The following is a 21,937-nucleotide window of genomic DNA, read 5'->3' on the forward strand; positions in this document are numbered from 1 at the left end:
CAGATAGTCAGAGAGATTATTGATGAAGATCAGGAATAGGAATGGGCCCAGAACACTGACTTGGGCACTCCAGCCTTGACAAGGAGAGGAGATGAAAGGATTCTGTCGAGAGTGACACACATTGGCTACGGGAGTAGAGGACGTCAGTAATCCCTGTGTGGAGTTGGCCTTGGATTCCATAAGCAGATAGTTTGGAGAGTAAGGCCGGATGCCAGATAGTATCAAAAGCACGAGATATGTCGAGAGAGACGGCCTGATCTCATGTCTGGCCTGGTCTGAAACCAAAGTGGCAATCTGAAATGAGGCCATTGGAGGAAAGGAAAGATTTCATATCAACTGCGATTATGGATTCCATGACCTTGCTGACGATTGGACTATGCTGATAGGCCTGTCGTTAAGGGATCAGTTTTTGCTCCTTTTTATGTAATGAAGTGATGTTGGCTGATTTCCAAGCATATGTAAATTAATTTAATAACAAATAATGTAAATGAATAAAAAAGTGACTTTTTTTTACCAAGTGATGTAAATCAATAATGAAATGTTTTTTCTTTAACTGGTGATGTAAATTAATAATGAAATGCTTTTTTCTTAATAATGAAATGTTTTTTCTTAACTAGTGATGTAAATTAATAACGAAATGACTCTTTTCAACGATTGATGTATTAATATAATGGAATGTCTCTTTTAACTAGTGATGTAAATTAGTAATGAAATGTCTCTTTTTAACTAGTGATGTAAATTAATAATGAAATGGCTATTTTTAACTAGTGATGTAAATTAATAATGAAATGGCTTTTTAACTAGTGATGTAAATGAATAATGAAATGGCTTTTTAACTAGTGATGTAAATTTATAATAAATTGGCTTTTTAACTTGTGATGTAAATTTAAAATGAAATGTCTATTTTTAACTCGTGATGCAAATTAATAATGAAATGGCTTTGTAACTGGTGATGTAAATTAATAATAAAATGGCTCTTTTTAACGAGTGATATAAATTTATCATGAAATGGCTTTAACCAATGATGTAAATGAATAAAAAAGTGACTTTTTTTTTACCAAGTGATGTAAATCAATAATGAAATGTTTTTTCTTAACGAGTGATGTGAATTAATAATGAAATGTTTTTTTCTTAACTAGTGATGTAAATTAATAACGAAATGACTCTTCTTAACGATTGATGTATTAATATAATAGAATGTCTCTTTTAACTAGTGATGTAAATCAATAATGAAATGTTTTTTTCTTAACTAGTGATGTAAATTAATAACGAAATGACTCTTTTCAACTATTGATGTATTAATATAATGGAATGTCTCTTTTAACTAGTGATGTAAATTAATAATGAAATGTTTTTTTCTTAACTAGTGATGTAAATTAATAACGAAATGACTCTTTTCAACTATTGATGTATTAATATAATGGAATGTCTCTTTTAACTAGTGATGTAAATTAATAATGAAATGGCTATTTTTAACTAGTGATGTAAATTAATAATGAAATGGCTAATTTTAACTGGTGATGTAAATTAATAATGAAATGTTTTTTCTTAACTAGTGATGTAAATTAATAACGAAATGACTCTTTTCAACGATTGATGTATTAATATAATGGAATGTCTCTTTTAACTAGTGATGTAAATTAGTAATGAAATGTCTCTTTTTAACTAGTGATGTAAATTAATAATGAAATGGATATTTTTAACTAGTGATGTAAATTAATAATGAAATGGCTTTTTAACTAGTGATGTAAATGAATAATGAAATGGCTTTTTAACTAGTGATGTAAATTTATAATAAATTGGCTTTTTAACTTGTGATGTAAATTTAAAATGAAATGTCTATTTTTAACTCGTGATGCAAATTAATAATGAAATGGCTTTGTAACTGGTGATGTAAATTAATAATAAAATGGCTCTTTTTAACGAGTGATATAAATTTATCATGAAATGGCTTTAACAAATGATGTAAATGAATAAAAAAGTGACTTTTTTTTTACCAAGTGATGTAAATCAATAATGAAATGTTTTTTCTTAACGAGTGATGTGAATTAATAATGAAATGTTTTTTTCTTAACTAGTGATGTAAATTAATAACGAAATGACTCTTCTTAACGATTGATGTATTAATATAATAGAATGTCTCTTTTAACTAGTGATGTAAATCAATAATGAAATGTTTTTTTCTTAACTAGTGATGTAAATTAATAACGAAATGACTCTTTTCAACTATTGATGTATTAATATAATGGAATGTCTCTTTTAACTAGTGATGTAAATTAATAATGAAATGTTTTTTTCTTAACTAGTGATGTAAATTAATAACGAAATGACTCTTTTCAGCTATTGATGTATTAATATAATGGAATGTCTCTTTTAACTAGTGATGTAAATTAATAATGAAATGGCTATTTTTAACTAGTGATGTAAATTAATAATGAAATGGCTATTTTTAACTAGTGATGTAAATTAATAATGAAATGTTTTTTCTTAACTAGGGATGTAAATTAATAACGAAATGACTCTTTTCAACGATTGATGTATTAATATAATGGAATGTCTCTTTTAACTAGTGATGTAAATTAGTAATGAAATGTCTCTTTTTAACTAGTGATGTAAATTAATAATGAAATGGCTATTTTTAACTAGTGATGTAAATGAATAATGAAATGGCTTTTTAACTAGTGATGTAAATGAATAATGAAATGGCTTTTTAACTAGTGATGTAAATTTATAATAAATTGGCTTTTTAACTTGTGATGTAAATTTAAAATGAAATGTCTATTTTTAACTCGTGATGCAAATTAATAATGAAATGGCTTTGTAACTGGTGATGTAAATTAATAATAAAATGGCTCTTTTTAACGAGTGATATAAATTTATCATGAAATGGCTTTAACAAATGATGTAAATGAATAAAAAAGTGACTTTTTTTTTACCAAGTGATGTAAATCAATAATGAAATGTTTTTTCTTAACGAGTGATGTGAATTAATAATGAAATGTTTTTTTCTTAACTAGTGATGTAAATTAATAACGAAATGACTCTTCTTAACGATTGATGTATTAATATAATAGAATGTCTCTTTTAACTAGTGATGTAAATCAATAATGAAATGTTTTTTTCTTAACTAGTGATGTAAATTAATAACGAAATGACTCTTTTCAACTATTGATGTATTAATATAATGGAATGTCTCTTTTAACTAGTGATGTAAATTAATAATGAAATGTTTTTTTCTTAACTAGTGATGTAAATTAATAACGAAATGACTCTTTTCAACTATTGATGTATTAATATAATGGAATGTCTCTTTTAACTAGTGATGTAAATTAATAATGAAATGGCTATTTTTAACTAGTGATGTAAATTAATAATGAAATGGCTATTTTTAACTAGTGATGTAAATTAATAATGAAATGGCTTTTTAACTAGTGATGTAAATTAATAATAAAATGGCTCTTTTTAACGAGTGATGTAAATTTATAATGAAATGGCTTTATAGTCCGGCAGCTGAGCTAAATATAGCATAACAATTGTGCATTTTGTGAGGAAAGCACCAAATTTGGCACACTAGTAGACGATCATATTATGAAAAGATCTGGATATTGGGCCATCTCAGATTCAGAGATTTGATTTTTGCAAGATTTGCAGATTTTGCAGATTTGCAAGCTGAGATTGCAACGCCAGGGACGGCCGACTCCTTCCTGCGAGCTGCCCATGTCACCCGCACAAGAAGAGCTCATCAAATCACTGCAGCGGCACTGCACATCCTGCAACACCGTGCGTATGAACGCCACTGTATGACATATGCTGATGATGCAGAAGACCTGCCTGAGTTCGAAGACTGGTGTCACCAGAGAGGAGAAGACATTCCCAACTTTCAGTACTGGGCAACTGTGCTGGAACTAGAGATGTTGGTACTGGTCTACGTGCGTTCTCTGCGGCAGGCTTCATTCACGATGTACCTTGATGCACTGACGGAACTGGTCCCATGGTTCCATGCCTTAGACCACACACACTATGCCAGGTGGGTCCCTGTTCACCTGAGGGACATGGTTGCACTCCCAATGAAGCACCCAGATGTAGCCAGAGAATTCAGGGCTGGCAACTTCACTGTACAGAAGACGAAGAAGGTGTTCTCTTCGATCCCAATCGAATCGAAATCTTGCAAAAATCAAATCTCTGAATCTGAGATGGCCCAATATCCAGATCTTTTCATAATATGATAGTCTACTAGTGTGCCAAATTTGGTGCTTTCCTCACAAAATGCACAATTGTTATGCTAAGTTGCCCCGCTATTAACAAATGAGATCTCGCGAGATCACGGCGAGGTCTCGTCTTTTCGAAGCTGTTCCATGCGCTCACGCTTTCGAAGCTAAGTAATCTTTCACAATTGTGTTTTTGTCGAGACTGGATCTATCTTTCGGTGTGTGTACCTATAGCGTGTCTTTTAGGAAAATTTTCGGTGTTAATTTTTCGTACATGTATACACAATCGTTGGTTAATGCGTGTCGAGTGTTCTGAGGCCTAGTACTCGTAGGCTTAGGCTACCATCTCCGACCTTGTGGTTTTGTTTTCTCTCAGCAGTTCGTCGAATGCGCTGCAATTATTTTCGTTCTCTGTTTCGTCCCAGTCGTTCACCCCATACTTCCTTGTTTAATATCTCTACTCAAAAAAAATAAAACCCCCAAAAAAATATTTCCTTCTCAGGTCTTATTCGTTTATTTGTTGTTCTTATTTGTTCGTTCGTTCTTCGTTCACATTGTTCGTGATCACGCGATCACGTGGTTAGAAATGTATAATCTCTCCCTTGAACAACTGTTTTCTCTCATATATTATAACACCTTTTTCTTCTTCTCCTACAAAAGGATGCTTTCGTCTTGCTCACCAAATCTATTCATTCCAAAAATAAATAAATAATACCACCTCTTACAGTTCCTCTTTTCTACATTCCCTAAACTCTCCAGAACTCCACCCCTCCTTCAGCGTCCTCAAACGTATTTTTGACTCGAAGGTCTCAAACTCATTTTGCAAAAAATGTTCGTTTCCCATGAATCGTACACTTTTCAAAATCCAATCTCACCCCTCCCCTCCAAATCTTCCCCATCCCCACTTCCCTCCAAAACTTCCCCATCCCCCCTCCGGTCCAAAACTTCCCCATCACCCCTCCCCTCCAAATCCTCCCCATCACCCATCCCTTTCAAATCTCCCCCCTTGCCCCTTCCCTCCCTCCCTCCTAAACTCCCCCCATACCCCTCCCCTCCGAGACTCTCCCTCGCTCCTCCCCTCCTAGACTCCCTTCTCACCCCTCCTCCTCAAAGCATCCTCCCTGCTTCTTCCCCCTTCCAACTTTCACCTTCATCTCCCCCAACCTTCTGCCTCGCTCTTCCCCCTCCTCAAATAACACCTCACTGTGCCTCACCCAATCTCCATCAAACCTTTTGTCCGCCCCATTCTTCCCTTTCTCCAAGCTATTCTGAAATCTCTGAAATCTCTGACACACCTTCAACAGCTCTCCCTACCCCTTCCTCTTCTTCCACATCTTACCCTACCCCTGCCCCCCCCCCCCTGTTCTGTATCCGATGCTCCCCCTTCCTCTTCATTAACGGTATTGACCTCAAACATCCGGGGCCTTCGCTCAAACTTGACTGATCTCTCCATACAGGTTGCTTCTGACAAACCAGATGTGATCTGCTTAACAGAAACTTTCCTCCTTCATGATGTCTCTGATGCCTTGGTATCTCTCCCAGGTTACTCCCTCCTCCGGTATGATAGACCTGAGCCTCGTCCTGGAGGTGGGGTTGCTATCTTTATAAAAAAACTCTCTTCCTCACTCGCCCTCCCCTGCCCTCTCTCCACCTCACCCCCAGGAATACCTTTGGCTACGGCTTCCCCTTCGCTCCCACCTTTTGTTCATATGTGTGTTGTACCGTCCACCAAACAGTGATGACTCCATCTACATCTCGCTGTCTGATAATATGGACCAACTTCTATCTACCCATCCCAACTCTCTCTTCCTCATATGTGGTGATTTCAATTGTCACCATGCCAGTTGGCTGGGTGTGGGTACCTCTCTCACCAGCCATGGCTCTTCAGCAAAGGACTTCTGCGACTCACTGGGACTGACACAATCTGTCAATTTCCCGACCCGGATCTCAGTCAACGGAGCATCTTCTCTTCTGGACTTGGTTATGACTAACTTCCCTGAAAATGTCTGCTGCTCTTCTTCTGCTCCAATCGGCTCATCTGATCATGTGCTTGTCAAAGTGGACATCTCTCTGACCATTCTCAGAGAGCCTCCTCAGCGTCGACGAGTCTGGCATTTCACTCAGGCCAACTGGCACGGTCTTCAAGCAGCCATCAATCATCTGGACTGGTCTCCCATCACTACCGCCTCCGACATCAACTCATCCTGGGAATTCTTTCAAAGTAAATTGCTCTCTCTCATGCACAGATTTATCCCATCTCGTCTTCAGTTGTCATACCCTTCCTCCCGTCCATGGTACACGGAATCTTGTGGTGAGGCTGTTGCCCTGAAACAACTTGCTTTCGTCTCCTGGAAAGCAAATCCAACGGAAGGAAATCTCATTTCCTTTCACAAAGCCCGAAACAAGTGTGTGTCCACCCTCAGGAGAGCCAGGAAACAATATCTCACCGTTCTCAAGACCGAACTCTCTTATCTGTCTCCCTCTTCCAAATCCTGGTGGCGTCTGGTCAAATCTGTTTCTGGTGTTTGTTCCCCCTCCATCCCCTCCCTCACCTCAAACGGCTTAACGGCTGACTCCGCACGTGAAAAAGCTGAATGCCTCAACTCTGTGTTTGCCTCTAAATCTTGTGTCCCAAACCCATTCCTCTCTGTACCCACCGTACCCAGTCGTACCCAGCTGCTCCTGGACTCTGTGTCCTTTCCTCCTGACAAGGTGGAAAAGTTTCTGTCAACCCTCGACTCTGATTCTGCAACTGGTCCTGACGGCATCAGCCCACGGGTCCTAAAATCATGTTCTTCCGCTCTTTCACTCCCTCTTTCTGTTTTCTTCACCCTCTCTTTTGCTCAAGGTCATCTGCCATCTGCTTGGAAATCAGCCAACATCACCGCTTTGCACAAAAAGGTGCAAAAACAGATCCTAGCAACTACAGACCAATCAGCCTTCTCCCAATTATCAGCAAAGTCATGGAATCCATCATTGCTTCAGATATGAAATCTTTCCTCTTCTCCAATGGCTTGATCTCTGATCATCAATTTGGTTTCAGACCTGGTCACTCTACTCTGGACATGCTGCTTCTGCTTTCTCAACAATGGATGGAGGTCCTCAATGCCAAACAGGAAATTAGAGCTGTCTCCCTTGACATTTCACGTGCCTTCGATACGGTCTGGCACCCTGCTCTGCTCACCAAACTCTCCTTTGGTATCCATGGAAATCTCCACGCATGGCTGGCGGACTTCCTCTCTGGTCATAGTCAACGTGTGGCCCTGAATGGGTTTCTCTCATCTCCTCTTCCTGTTCAGGCTGGAGTTCCCCAAGGCAGAGTTCTGGGCCCTGTGCTTTTTCTGGTCTTCATCAATGATCTCTCTGACTCTCTTGAAAATCCTCTCTATCTCTTTGCTGACGACTCTACTCTCTGTCGCTCCATTCCTCATCCCTCAGATCGGCAGTCTGCAGCCTCCTCACTCTCTGCAGACCTGGACAAAATCACAGACTGGGCAAACAAATGGGACATGTCTTTCAATCCTGATAAATCTCACACTCTTACGATGTCTCTCCGAAAAGACCGACTGGACAACCCTCCCATCCACTTTCTGAATAATCCTCTCCAAGAAGTTCTGTCACTCAAGCTTTTGGGTCTCACTATTTGCCATGATCTTTCCTGGGAAAACCACATTTCAAATCTGGCTTCCAAAGCCAGTCGCCGACTGGGCATCCTCCGTCGTGCGAAGTCCTTCCTTGGCACACCTGAGCTCCTCACCACATACAAGGCTTTCATCCGCAGCTCTATGGAATACTGCTCTCCCCTCTGGTCTGGTGCTCCTGCCTCACACCTAGCTCGTCTTCACGCTGTTGAAACCAAAGCGTTCAGAATCATTGGAATCTCCCGCGATGAAGCTAACTCCAAGGGCCTTTCACTTACTCACCGCAGGCAGGTTGGTGGTCTTTCCGTCTTTTACCGACTCCTCTCTGGCCTTGCCCCCCCCCCCCCCCAGCTCTCTCTGGGCTCTGTCCCCCAAATATTCCTGCAGGTCGCACAAGATCTGCCTGCAACCCTCTTATGGTTAAACTGCCAAAACCAAGACTTTCTGCTCACCTTCACTCCTTCATTCCTCTTTTCTCCCGCCTCTGGAACAAACTCCCTCACTCTCTTCAATCCCACTCCACCCTCCAGGTCTTTAAAACAGCTGTTCACCACCATCTCTTATCCTCCCCTATCCAAAACCTTGATCTATTCTACCCCCGCTAATTTCGGTCCCCTTGTGTTTTATACCTCTCCCCCCCCCCCCCCCCCCTTCCCACGCCTCCTCCCCCCAAGCCCTCTCCCTCCCACACTTCTCCCTGCTCTCAAATGTTGTGGTTGTGTGCTTCCCCTTCTCTCCCCATCTTGTCTTCCGCTCCCTCTTTTTATATATTTTGTTTGTCTGGTTGATTTGTTTGTGAAATAAATGTTAGCTCTTTCACGAGCCTCGATTCAGTATACAAAAAAAAAAAAAAAAAAAAAAATTATGTAAATGAATAAAAAAGTGACTTTTTTTTACCAAGTGATGTAAATCAATAATGAAATGTTTTTTCTTAACGAGTGATGTAAATCAATAATGAAATGTTTTTTCTTAACGAGTGATGTAAATCAATAATGAAATGTTTTTTCTTAACGAGTGATGGAAATCAATAATGAAATATTTTTTCTTAACGAGTGATGTAAATCAATAATGAAATGTTTTTTCTTAACGAGTGATGTAAATCAATAATGAAATGTTTTTTCTTAACGAGTGATGTAAATCAATAATGAAATGCTTTTTCTTAACGAGTGATGTAAATCAATAATGAAATGTTTTTTCTTAACGAGTGATGTAAATCAATAATGAAATGTTTTTCTTAACGAGTGATGTAAATCAATAATGAAATGTTTTTTCTTAACTAGTGATGTAAATTAATAACGAAATGGCAATTTTTAACTCATGATGTAAATTAATAATGAAATGGTTTTTTAACTAGTGATGTAAATTAATAATGAAATTGATCTTTTGTAACTAGTGATGTAAATTAATAATGAAATGGATCTTTTTTAACTCGTGATGTAAATTTATAATGAAATTGATCTTTTTAAAGTGGTGATATAAATTAATAATGGAATGGATCTTTTTTAACTAGTGATGTAAATTTATAATGAAATGGCTTTTCAACTTGTGATGTAAATTTAAAATGAAATGTCTATTTTTAACTCGTGATGCAAATTAATAATGAAATGGCTTTGCAACTAGTGATGTAAATCAATAATGAAATGTTTTTTTCTTAACTAGTGATGTAAATTAATAACGAAATGGCTCTTTTTAACTATTGATGTGTTAATATAATGGAATGTCTCTTTTAACTAGTGATGTAAATTAATAATGAAATGGCTATTTTTAACTAGTGATGTAAATTAATAATGAAATGGCTTTTTAACTAGTGATGTATTAATATAATGGAATGTCTCTTTTAACTAGTGATGTAAGTTAATAATGAAATGGCTCTTTTTAACTAGTGATGTAAATTTATAATGAAATGGCTTTTTAACTAGTGATGTAAATTAATAATGAAATGGCTTTGCAACTAGTGATGTAAATCAATAATGAAATGTTTTTTTCTTAACTAGTGATGTAAATTAATAACGAAATGGCTCTTTTTAACTATTGATGTGTTAATATAATGGAATGTCTCTTTTAACTAGTGATGTAAATTAATAATGAAATGGCTATTTTTAACTCATGATGTAAATTAATAATGAAATGGCTTTTTAACTAGTGATGTATTAATATAATGGAATGTCTCTTTTAACTCGTGATGTAAATGAATAATGAAATGGCTCTTTTTAACTAGTGATGTAAATTTATAATGAAATGGCTTTTTAACTAGTGATGTAAATTAATAATGAAATGGCTCTTTTAACTAGTGATGCAAATTTATAATGAAATGGCTTTTTAACTTGTGATGTAAATTAATAATGAAATGGACCTTTTTTTAACTAGTGATGTAAATTAATAATGCAAACAAACGTGCTCTTAACGAGTGATTCAAAGAACAAACCAGATCGTTTTAACAAGCAAGTACATTAATACCAAAATGGCTCTTTTTAACTAGTGACATGAACAAAAGTTACCCTTTTCAACTCGTGGTGAATATTAAAACCAAATGGGTGTTTGCTGTTCGTGAGTGGCATATATATATATGTATATATTCATAATAAATGTTTCTTTTCCAAGGAGGGAAATCGATGAATACATCCAATGTTCCAGGAAGGGCAAAGGAAACGTCGAGCGATACCGATGATGCCCACCGAAGCACGTAGACCTCGAGCCTCGTGCCAATCCAAATGTGAACAGATGTGAAACTACAAGGTCCAGGATATGGACCTTTACATATGCCAAAAGTCCAGTGGCGCAGCATTCTGCCCTCCATAGACAAAACTTGGTACTATCTGTCTTGTGAGCCCTCTGCTGGACCAACTTGATGCCATATGGCTAGTGAGCCCTCTGCTGGACCAACTCGGTGCGATTTTGGTTATCAGCCCTTTGTGGACCAACTTGATGCCATATGGCTTGTGAGCACTCCATGGACCAACTTGATGCCATATGGCTTGTGAGCACTCTGTGGGCCAACTTGATGCCATATTGCTTGTAAACCGACCTACCGCACTAACTCAGTGCCATATTGGTTATGAGCCCTGGTTGGACCAACTTGATGCCATATTGCTTGTAAACCGACCTACCGCACTAACTCGGTGCCATATTGGTTATGAGCCCTGGTTGGACCAACCTGATGCCATATGGCTTGTAAACCAACCTGCCGCACTAACTCGGTGCCATATTGGTTATGAGTCCTGGATGGACCAACTTGATGCCATATGGCTTGTAAACTGACCCGCCGCACTAATTCGGTGCCATATTGGTTATGAGTCCTGGATGGACCAACCTGATGCCATATGGCTTGTAAACTGACCCGCCGCACTGACTCGGTGCCATATTGGTTATGAGTCCTGGATGGACCAACTTGATGCCATATGGCTTGTAAACTGACCCGCCGCACTGACTCGGTGCCATAATGGTTATGAGCCCTGGATGGACCAACCTGATGCCATATGGCTTGTAAACCAACCTGCCGCACTAACTCGGTGCCATATTGGTTATGAGTCCTGGATGGACCAACCTGATGCCATATGGCTTGTAAACCGAATTGCTTTAAGGTTGGATGAGGATTGTCGGTGGATCCTGAATCCATCAGAGGTATCGGTTTTACTCTGTGATAGCAATACATCCCATTGGAATTGGACAGTGGACTGCATCCATTAATTTAAATCTTTCACTAATCCTTTTCTTCAGTAAGAGGAGTAGCGAGGAGATGAGGAGTTAGGAGAAGGAAAGATACGGGGCATGTGAGGAAGGGAGGCGGGAAGTTGGAGGCAGAGGGAAGAAAAAGTGGAAAAGGAAATGGAAGACAAAAGGTCGCCATATTTGCTCACGTGACATGTAGATTGCTCCTGAGAAGTGAAAGTAATTGAGGGAATGAGAAAGTTTGTTATTTTAAAGTAAAATCGAGATAAATGGGATATGCAAATCTTTGAGTTATTTTAACACTTTTTTGCAATTATTTTACGATTCCGTCACAAGAAGAAGAAGAATACCCACGGGTGTCGACGTTGCGGTGACGTCATGGGCCAAATGGCTTTCGTCGGTCTCATTGATCGTGCGTCCTTGTCGTCATGGTAGCTGATCGATGAAGCATTAAGCGATCGTTACATCCCCAATTAAACAAAATAAATAATCAACAACACATACATGATATACCATGCACGACAAAGAGGTTTTGAAGAGTAAAATGGCGATTTTCATGGTTTACCTCAGCTTGGGGCGGGCGGATGTCAGAGTGGAAGGTACGTTTGAAAGTTAGAGGTGAGAAATGAATGTTATAGTCATCGATTGGTGAAGAAATAATATGTGTTATATTCATCGATTGGTGAAGTAAACGAGAGAACGCAGTTTAGTGGAAGAAGAAGAAGAAGCTCGAGTGGTGTATGAGGAGGAGAGGAGGAAGAAGAAGACTATTTGTGGGACTGCGCTCGACTTCACGTGCAGGATGTAGACATTCACGGAATGAGGTAAATTGTACATCTTAACGATTTGGGGAGACAAGACATACTATTGAAGTGCAAGATTCGAATCCCTCCCGCATGGCAGGTGTTAATAGGTGCGCGTCGCGTGGACACACCGCCAGGTAGTGATGTGTGAACACAAGCCCCGCCCCTTACTCTTAGTGATGTGCACACTCATGGTGAGCAATTATTTATTTATTATCCTCGGAGATGGTGTCTCCTGAAAAACACCCAATGGGGGTAGGAAAATTTATTTTTCCCAGCTGGCCTAGTTACCTCCTCCTGCACAGTGTTCCTGTGAAGGGGTTTCCTTGTTTCTGGACGAGGTGAAGGTTTTGCCAGTTTTCCCTCTTTTTTTCCTTCTCGTACTCAATATAATGGCTTTCAGCCTTGTTTAGGACGAACTTCAATAATAAAAAAACATTAACCCCTGGGAGCCATTTCCACAACAATATCCAAGTTCGCTATGCCCGTTCCTCAAGGTGTCTGCCCACATCTAGATCTATTGTAATCCACAGGTAGTGGAAAAAAGATGGAAACACCAATGTAAAGTCGATTAATAGAGCGTTGTGCAGCCAGTACGGCCTGTGTGCGCTGTGGCATTGTCCACCAGCATCTGCAATTATGCAGGAAGAATGCGGCACCATTCTTACCCAAGAAAGTCAATCAACTCGCACCTGTTTGATGGAGGTGGAAAATGCCGTCGCAGGTGAAGTTCTAGAATATCCCATAAGTGCCTGATTGGGTTCAGATTTGGTGACTGAGAAGGCCATGACATGTGGATAATGGTAGTGTCATGCTCATCAAACGATTTGGCAAATCACAGACTGGGCAAACAAGTGGAACATGTCTTTCAATCCTAACAAATCTCACACTCTTATGATGTCTCTCCGAAAAGACCGACTGGACAACCCTCCCATCCACTTTCTGAATAATCCTCTCCAAGAACTTCTGTCACTCAAGCTTTTGGGTCTCACTATCTGCCATGATCTTTCCTGGGAAAACCACATTTCAAATCTGGCCTCCAAAGCCAGTCGCCGACTGGGCATCCTCCGTCGTGCGAAGTCCTTCCTTGGCACACCTGAGCTCCTCACCACATACAAGGCTTTCATCCGCAGCTCAATGGAATACTGCTCTCCCCTCTGGGCTGGTGCTCCTGCCTCACACCTAGCTCGTCTTCACGCTGTTGAAACCAAAGCATTAAGAATCATTGGAATCTCCCGCGATGAAGCTAACTCCAAGGGCCTCTCACTCACTCACCGCAGGCAGGTTGGTGGTCTTTCCATCTTCTACCGACTCCTCTCTGGCCTTGCCCCCCCAGATCTCTCTGGGCTCTGTCCCGCAAATATTCCTACAGGTCGCACAAGATCTGCCTGCAACCCTCTTATGGTCAAACTGCCAAAATCAAGACTCTCTGCTCACCTTCACTCCTTCATTCCTCTTTTCTCCTGCCTCTGGAACAAACTCCCTCACTCTCTTCAATCCCACTCCACCCTCAAGGTCTTTGAAACAGCTGTTCACCACCATCTCTTATCTTCCCCCATCCAAAACCTTGATCTTTTCTACCCCCGCTAATTTCACCCCAATTCCACTTTTTTGAAATACCAACTCCTGTCCTGGAAGTCCTTGGTGTCCTTGTGTTTTATACTTCTCCCTCCACCCCCCCCCCCTTCCCACGCCTCCCCCCCCCCCAAGCCCTCTCCCTTCCACACATCTCCCTGCTCTCAAATGTTGTGTTTGTGTGCTTCCCCTTCTCTCCCCATCTTGTTTTCCGCTCCCTCTTTTTATATATTTTGTTTGTCTGGTTGATTTGTTTGTGAAGTAAATGTTCGCTCTTTCACGAGCCTCGATTCAGTATACAAAAAAAATAAAAAAATAAAAATAATAAACCACAAGTGCTCTGTGAATGGAGGCGTTGTCATCCCACTCCTCCCGGCAGGGAAGAAATGCTGCAACATGGGGTGAAGATGATCACTCAGTACCATTGAGTAGCGATTGGCATTTACCATGTCTTCTAAGGGAACGACTGTATCCAAACCATACCAGGAAAATGCGCCCACAACATTACAGAACCACCAGAACCATTCACTGTCGGAACCAAAGTACTCAAGGTTGTAGAGTTCTCTAGGTTGGCGCCACAGGTGCACTCGTCCATTTGTCGAGAACAAAATGAAGGATGATTCATCTGACTATATCACATTTCTCAACTGCTCGGTAGTCCATTGCCTGTGCTTTTTGCACCACTGGACTCGCAAACGTGTATTTCCAGGTGCGATGAGCGGTATGTGCACTGCAACCCGACGATGGTATCCCGCTTTGTGGAGTTCTCGGTGGACCGTTTTTGATGATGCTGGCTGCTCGCGCCCCAGGTTGAAATTTCCAATCAATTGATCCGCAGTTGCTCACCTGATTTACCTTGCACTTCAAATTAATGCACGGATATCATGGTCCCGGAGTATGCGCTTCCGCCCACAGTTGCCCTTTGCTGATGATGTCTTTCCCTCGGCTTTCCATGCTGACATCACCTTAAACTCCGTTGCTCATGAAACATTAGCAACTTGAGCTGTCTTTTTTACTAAAGCTCCTGCCAAACGCGCCCCAACAATCACCCCTCTGTCAAAGTTACTGAGGTTTTAATGGCCGAAGCCTTTAGTAGCAAAAAGGTTTTTTAAAAACCCCTATCAAACTAGAAATCAAAGCCATAATCAAAACAAAACTTTGGTAAAATGCCAGGGGCATAGAAAAGGCCCTTTTATATGGTATGTGCGCCCTACATCTGGCAAATATAATACATTTACTTCTTCATACAGGTGTATGAATCAAATTGGTGCCCCTTTATATGAACTTACCTGGAGCATTACTTGGTTCCACCGAAGAACACAAGGGTAGTCCACCATGCACACGAGACTTTTTGAATGTCCCTTCTATTCTATACCTTGCCACATGGCACATCCCATATAAAGGGGTCTTTTCTATCCCCCTGGAATTTCACCCAAGAATGTCTGTTCTTTTCTATAGTTTGCCACATGGCACATCCCATATAAAGGGGCCTTTTCTATGCCCCTGGCATTTCACCCAAGAATGTCCCTTCTTTGCTATAGTTTGCCACATGGCACATCCCATATAAAGGGGTCTTTTCTATGCCCCAGGTATTTTACCCAAGAATGTCCCTTCTTTTCTATAGTTTGCCACATGGCACATCCCATATAAAGGGGCCTTTTCTATGCCCTGGCATTTCACCCAAGAATGTCCCTTCTTTTCTATACCTTGCCACACGGCACATCCCATATAAAGAGGCCTTTTCTATGCCCCAGGCATTTCACCCAAGAATGTCTGTTCTTTTCTATACCTTGCCACATGGCACATCTCATATACAGAGGCCTTTTCTATGCCCCAGGTATTTTACCCAAGAATGTCCCTGCTTTTCTATAGTTTGCCACATGACACATCCCATATAAAGAGGCCTTTTCTATGCCCCTGGCATTTTACCCAAGAATGTCCCTTCTTTTCTATAGTTTGCCACATGGCACATCCCATATAAAGAGGCCTCTTCTATGCCTCTGGCATTTCACCCAAGAATGTCCCTTCTTTTCTATACCTTGCCACATGGCACATCCCATATAAAGAGGCCTTTTCTATGCCCCAGGTATTTTACCCAAGAATGTCCCTTCTTTTGTATAGTTTGCCACATGGCACATCCCACACAAAGAGGCCTTTTCTATGCCCCTGGCATTTCACCCAAGAATGTCCCTTCTTTTCTATACCTTGCCACATGGCACATCCCATATAAAGAGGCCTTTTCTATGCCCCTGGCATTTTTCCCAAGAAAGTCCCTTCTTTTCTATAGTTTGCCACATGACACATCCCATATAAAGAGGCCTTTTCTATGCCCCTGGCATTTCACCCAAGAATGTCCCTTCTTTTCTATACCTTGCCACATGGCACATCCCATATAAAGATGCCTTTTCTATGCCCCAGGTATTTTTCCCAAGAATGTCCCTTCTTTTCTATACCTTGCCACATGGCACATCCCATATAAAGAGGCCTTTTCTATGCCCCAGGTATTTTCCCCAAGAATGTCCCTTCTTTTCTAGTTTGCCACATGGCACATCCCATATAAAGAGGCCTTTTCTATGCCCCTGGCATTTTTCCCAAGAATGTCCCTTCTTTTCTATACCTTGCCACATGGCACATCCCATATACAGAGGCCTTTTCTATGCCCCAGGTATTTTACCCAAGAATGTCCCTTCTTTTCTATAGTTTGCCACATGGCACATCCCATATAAAGAGGCCTTTTCTATGCCCCAGGTATTTTACCCAAGAATGTCCCTTCTTTTCTATAGTTTGCCACATGGCACATCCTATATAAAGAGGCCTTTTCTATGCCCCTGGCATTTTTCCCAAGAATGTCCCTTCTTTTCTATAGTTTGCCACATGGCACATCCCATATAAAGAGGCCTTTTCTATGCCCCTGGTATTTTCCCCAAGAATGTCCCTTCTTTTCTATAGTTTGCCACATGGCGCATCCCATATAAAGAGGCCTTTTCTATGCCCCTGGCATTTTCCCCAAGAATGTCCCTTCTTTTCTATACCTTGCCACATGGCACATCCCATATACAGAGGCCTTTTCTATGCCCCAGGTATTTTACCCAAGAATGTCCCTTCTTTTCTATAGCTTGCCACATGGCAAATCCCATATAAAGAGGCCTTTTCTATGCCCCTGGCATTTTCCCCAAGAAAGTCCCTTCTTTTCTATAGTTTGCCACATGACACATCCCATATAAAGAGGCCTTTTCTATGCCCCTGGCATTTTCCCCAAGAATGTCCCTTCTTTTCTATAGTTTGCCACATGGCACATCCCATATAAAGAGGCCTTTTCTATGCCCCTGGTATATTCACCAAGAATGTCCCTTCTTTTCTTTAGTTTGCCACATGGCGCATCCCATATAAAGAGGCCTTTTCTATGCCCCTGGCATTTTCCCCAAGAATGTCCCTTCTTTTCTATACCTTGCCACATGACACATCCCATATACAGAGGCCTTTTCTATGCCCCAGGTATTTTACCCAAGAATGTCCCTTCTTTTCTATAGTTTGCCACATGGCACATCCCATATAAAGAGGCCTTTTCTATGCCCCTGGCATTTCACCCAAGAATGTCCCTTCTTTTCTATAGTTTGCCACATGGCACATCCCATATAAAGAGGCCTTTTCTATGCCCCAGGTATTTTACCCAAGAATGTCCCTTCTTTTCTATACCTTGCCACATGGCACATCCCATATAAAGAGGCCTTTTCTATGCCCCAGGTATTTTGCCCAAGAATGTCCCTTCTTTTCTATAGTTTGCCACATGGCACATCCCATATAAAGAGGCCTTTTCGATGCTCCTCGCATTTTTCCCAAGAAAGTCCCTTCTTTTCTATAGTTTGCCACATGACACATCCCATATAAAGAGGCCTTTTCTATTCCCCTGGCATTTTCCCCAAGAATGTCCCTTCTTTTCTATACCTTGCCACATGACACATCCCATATACAGAGGCCTTTTCTATGCCCCAGGTATTTTACCCAAGAATGTCCCTTCTTTTCTATAGTTTGCCACATGGCAAATCCCATATAAAGAGGCCTTTTCTATGCCCCTGGCATTTTCCCCAAGAAAGTCCCATCTTTTCTATAGTTTGCCACATGGCACATCCCATATAAAGAGGCCTTTTCTATGCCCCTGGCATTTCACCCAAGAATGTCCCTTCTTTTCTATAGTTTGCCACATGGCACATCCCATATAAAGAGGCCTTTTCTATGCCCCTGGCATTTTCCCCAAGAAAGTCCCATCTTTTCTATAGTTTGCCACATGGCACATCCCATATAAAGAGGCCTTTTCTAAGCCCCTGGCATTTCACCCAAGAATGTCCCTTCTTTTCTATAGTTTGCCACATGACACATCCCATATACAGAGGCCTTTTCTATGCCCCAGGTATTTTACCCAAGAATGTCCCTTCTTTTCTATAGTTTGCCACATGGCAAATCCCATATAAAGAGGCCTTTTCTATGCCCCTGGCATTTTCCCCAAGAAAGTCCCATCTTTTCTATAGTTTGCCACATGGCACATCCCATATAAAGAGGCCTTTTCTATGCCCCTGGCATTTCACCCAAGAATGTCCCTTCTTTTCTATACCTTGCCACATGGCACATCCCATATAAAGAGGCCCTTTCTATGCCCCTGGCATTTTACCCAAGAATGTCCCTTCTTTTCTATACCTTGCCACATGGCACATCCCATATAAAGAGGCCTTTCTATGCCCCTGGCATTTTTCCCAAGAAAGTCCCTTCTTTTCTATAGTTTGCCACATGACACATCCCATATAAAGAGGCCTTTTCTATGCCCCTGGCATTTCACCCAAGAATGTCCCTTCTTTTCTATAGTTTGCCACATGACACATCCCATATACAGAGGCCTTTTCTATGCCCCAGGTATTTTACCCAAGAATGTCCCTTCTTTTCTATAGTTTGCCACATGACACATCCCATATACAGAGGCCTTTTCTATGCCCCAGGTATTTTACCCAAGAATGTCCCTTCTTTTCTATACCTTGCCACATGGCACATCCCATATAAAGAGGCCTTTCTATGCCCCTGGCATTTTCCCCAAGAAAGTCCCATCTTTTCTATAGTTTGCCACATGGCACATCCCATATAAAGAGGCCTTTTCTATGCCCCTGGCATTTCACCCAAGAATGTCCCTTCTTTTCTATACCTTGCCACATTGCACATCCCATATAAAGAGGCCTTTTCTATGCCCCTGGTATTTTACCCAAGAATGTCCCTTCTTTTCTATAGTTTGCCACATGGCACATCCCATATAAAGAGGCCTTTTCTATGCCCCTGGCATTTCACCCAAGAATGTCCCTTCTTTTCTATACCTTGCCACATGGCACATCCCATATAAAGAGGCCTTTTCTATGCCCCTGGCATTTTACCCAAGAATGTCCCTTCTTTTCTATACCTTGCCACATGGCACATCCCATATAAAGAGGCCTTTCTATGCCCCTGGCATTTTTCCCAAGAAAGTCCCTTCTTTTCTATAGTTTGCCACATGACATATCCCATATAAAGAGGCCTTTTCTATGCCCCTGGCATTTCACCCAAGAATGTCCCTTCTTTTCTATAGTTTGCCACATGACACATCCCATATACAGAGGCCTTTTCTATGCCCCAGGTATTTTACCCAAGAATGTCCCTTCTTTTCTATAGTTTGCCACATGACAAATCCCATATAAAGAGGCCTTTTCTATGCCCCTGGCATTTTACCCAAGAATGTCCCTTCTTTTCTATAGTTTGCCACATGGCACATCCCATATAAAGAGGCCTTTTCTATGCCCCTGGCATTTCACCCAAGAATGTCCCTTCTTTTCTATACCTTGCCACATGGCACATCCCATATAAAGAGGCCTTTTCTATGCCCCTGGCATTTTACCCAAGAATGTCCCTTCTTTTCTATACCTTGCCACATGGCACATCCCATATAAAGAGGCCTTTTCTATGCCCCTGGCATTTTTCCCAAGAAAGTCCCTTCTTTTCTATAGTTTGCCACATGACACATCCCATATAAAGAGGCCTTTTCTATGCCCCTGGCATTTCACCCAAGAATGTCCCTTCTTTTCTATAGTTTGCCACATGACACATCCCATATAAAGAGGCCTTTTCTATGCCCCAGGTATTTTACCCAAGAATGTCCCTTCTTTTCTATAGTTTGCCACATGACAAATCCCATATAAAGAGGCCTTTTCTATGCCCCTGGCATTTTACCCAAGAATGTCCCTTCTTTTCTATAGTTTGTCACATGGCACATCCCATATAAAGAGGCCTTTTCTATGCCCCAGGTATTTTACCCAAGAATGTCCCTTCTTTTCTATAGTTTGCCACATGACAAATCCCATATAAAGGGGCCTTTTCTATGCCCTGGCATTTCACCCAAGAATGTCCCTTCTTTTCTATAGTTTGCCACATGACACATCCCATATACAGAGGCCTTTTCTATGCCCCAGGTATTTTACCCAAGAATGTCCCTTCTTTTCTATAGTTTGCCACATGACACATCCCATATACAGAGGCCTTTTCTATGCCCCAGGTATTTTACCCAAGAATGTCCCTTCTTTTCTATACCTTGCCACATGGCACATCCCATATAAAGAGGCCTTTCTATGCCCCTGGCATTTTCCCCAAGAAAGGAAAGTCCCTTCTTTTCTATAGTTTGCCACATGACACATCCCATATACAGAGGCCTTTTCTATGCCCCAGGTATTTTACCCAAGAATGTCCCTTCTTTTCTATAGTTTGCCACATGACAAATCCCATATAAAGAGGCCTTTTCTATGCCCCTGGCATTTTACCCAAGAATGTCCCTTCTTTTCTATAGTTTGTCACATGGCACATCCCATATAAAGAGGCCTTTTCTATGCCCCAGGTATTTTACCCAAGAATGTCCCTTCTTTTCTATAGTTTGCCACATGACAAATCCCATATAAAGGGGCCTTTTCTATGCCCTGGCATTTCACCCATGAATGTCCCTTCTTTTCTTTACCTTGCCACATGGCACATCCCATATAAAGAGGCCTTTTCTATGCCCCTGGCATTTCACCCAAGAATATCCCTTCTTTTCTATACCTTGCCACATGGCACATCCCATATAAAGAGGCCTTTTCTATGCCCCTGGCATTTTACCCAAGAATGTCCCTTCTTTTCTATACCTTGCCACATGGCACATCCCATATAAAGAGGCCTTTTCTATGCCCCTGGCATTTTTCCCAAGAAAGTCCCTTCTTTTCTATAGTTTGCCACATGACACATCCCATATAAAGAGGCCTTTTCTATGCCCCTGGCATTTCACCCAAGAATGTCCCTTCTTTTCTATAGTTTGCCACATGACACATCCCATATACAGAGGCCTTTTCTATGCCCCAGGTATTTTACCCAAGAATGTCCCTTCTTTTCTATAGTTTGCCACATGACAAATCCCATATAAAGAGGCCTTTTCTATGCCCCTGGCATTTTACCCAAGAATGTCCCTTCTTTTCTATAGTTTGTCACATGGCACATCCCATATAAAGAGGCCTTTTCTATGCCCCAGGTATTTTACCCAAGAATGTCCCTTCTTTTCTATAGTTTGCCACATGACAAATCCTATATAAAGAGGCCTTTTCTATGCCCCTGGCATTTTACCCAAGAATGTCCCTTCTTTTCTATAGTTTGTCACATGGCACATCCCATATAAAGAGGCCTTTTCTATGCCCCTGGCATTTCACCCAAGAATGTCCCTTCTTTTCTATAGTTTGCCACATGGCACATCCCATATAAAGGGGTCTTTTCTATGCCCCAGGTATTTTACCCAAGAATGTCCCTTCTTTTCTATAGTTTGTCACATGGCACATCCCATATAAAGATGCCTTTTCTATGCCCCAGGTATTTTACCCAAGAATGTCCCTTCTTTTCTTTAGTTTGTCACATGGCACATCCCATATAAAGATGCCTTTTCTATGCCCCAGGTATTTTACCCAAGAATGTCCCTTCTTTTCTATAGTTTGTCACATGGCACATCCCATATAAAGAT

The 21,937-nt window shown here is 40.9% G+C and overlaps 1 protein-coding gene across 5 annotated transcripts in view; it reads left to right on the top strand.

Annotated features, from left to right (window-relative positions):
* The first annotated feature begins 12,207 nt into the window (after positions 1-12,207).
* Positions 12,208-21,937, top strand: part of FOXRED2 (FAD dependent oxidoreductase domain containing 2) — a 37,420-nt gene continuing 27,690 nt past the window's right edge. For 2 of the 5 annotated variants that reach the window (XM_068117821.2, XM_078777578.1), the window contains exon 1: positions 12,208-12,342. The gene's annotated coding sequence lies outside the window, so the exon portion shown is untranslated. The remainder of the gene's footprint in view (positions 12,343-21,937) is intronic. The other 3 variants (XM_068117820.2, XM_068117823.2, XM_078777577.1) reach the window with 2 other exon arrangements.

Source organism: Myxine glutinosa, chromosome 5 (assembly GCF_964187855.1).
Source record: "Myxine glutinosa chromosome 5, kmMyxGlut1.1, whole genome shotgun sequence".
Taxonomy (NCBI): Eukaryota; Metazoa; Chordata; class Myxini; order Myxiniformes; family Myxinidae; genus Myxine; species Myxine glutinosa.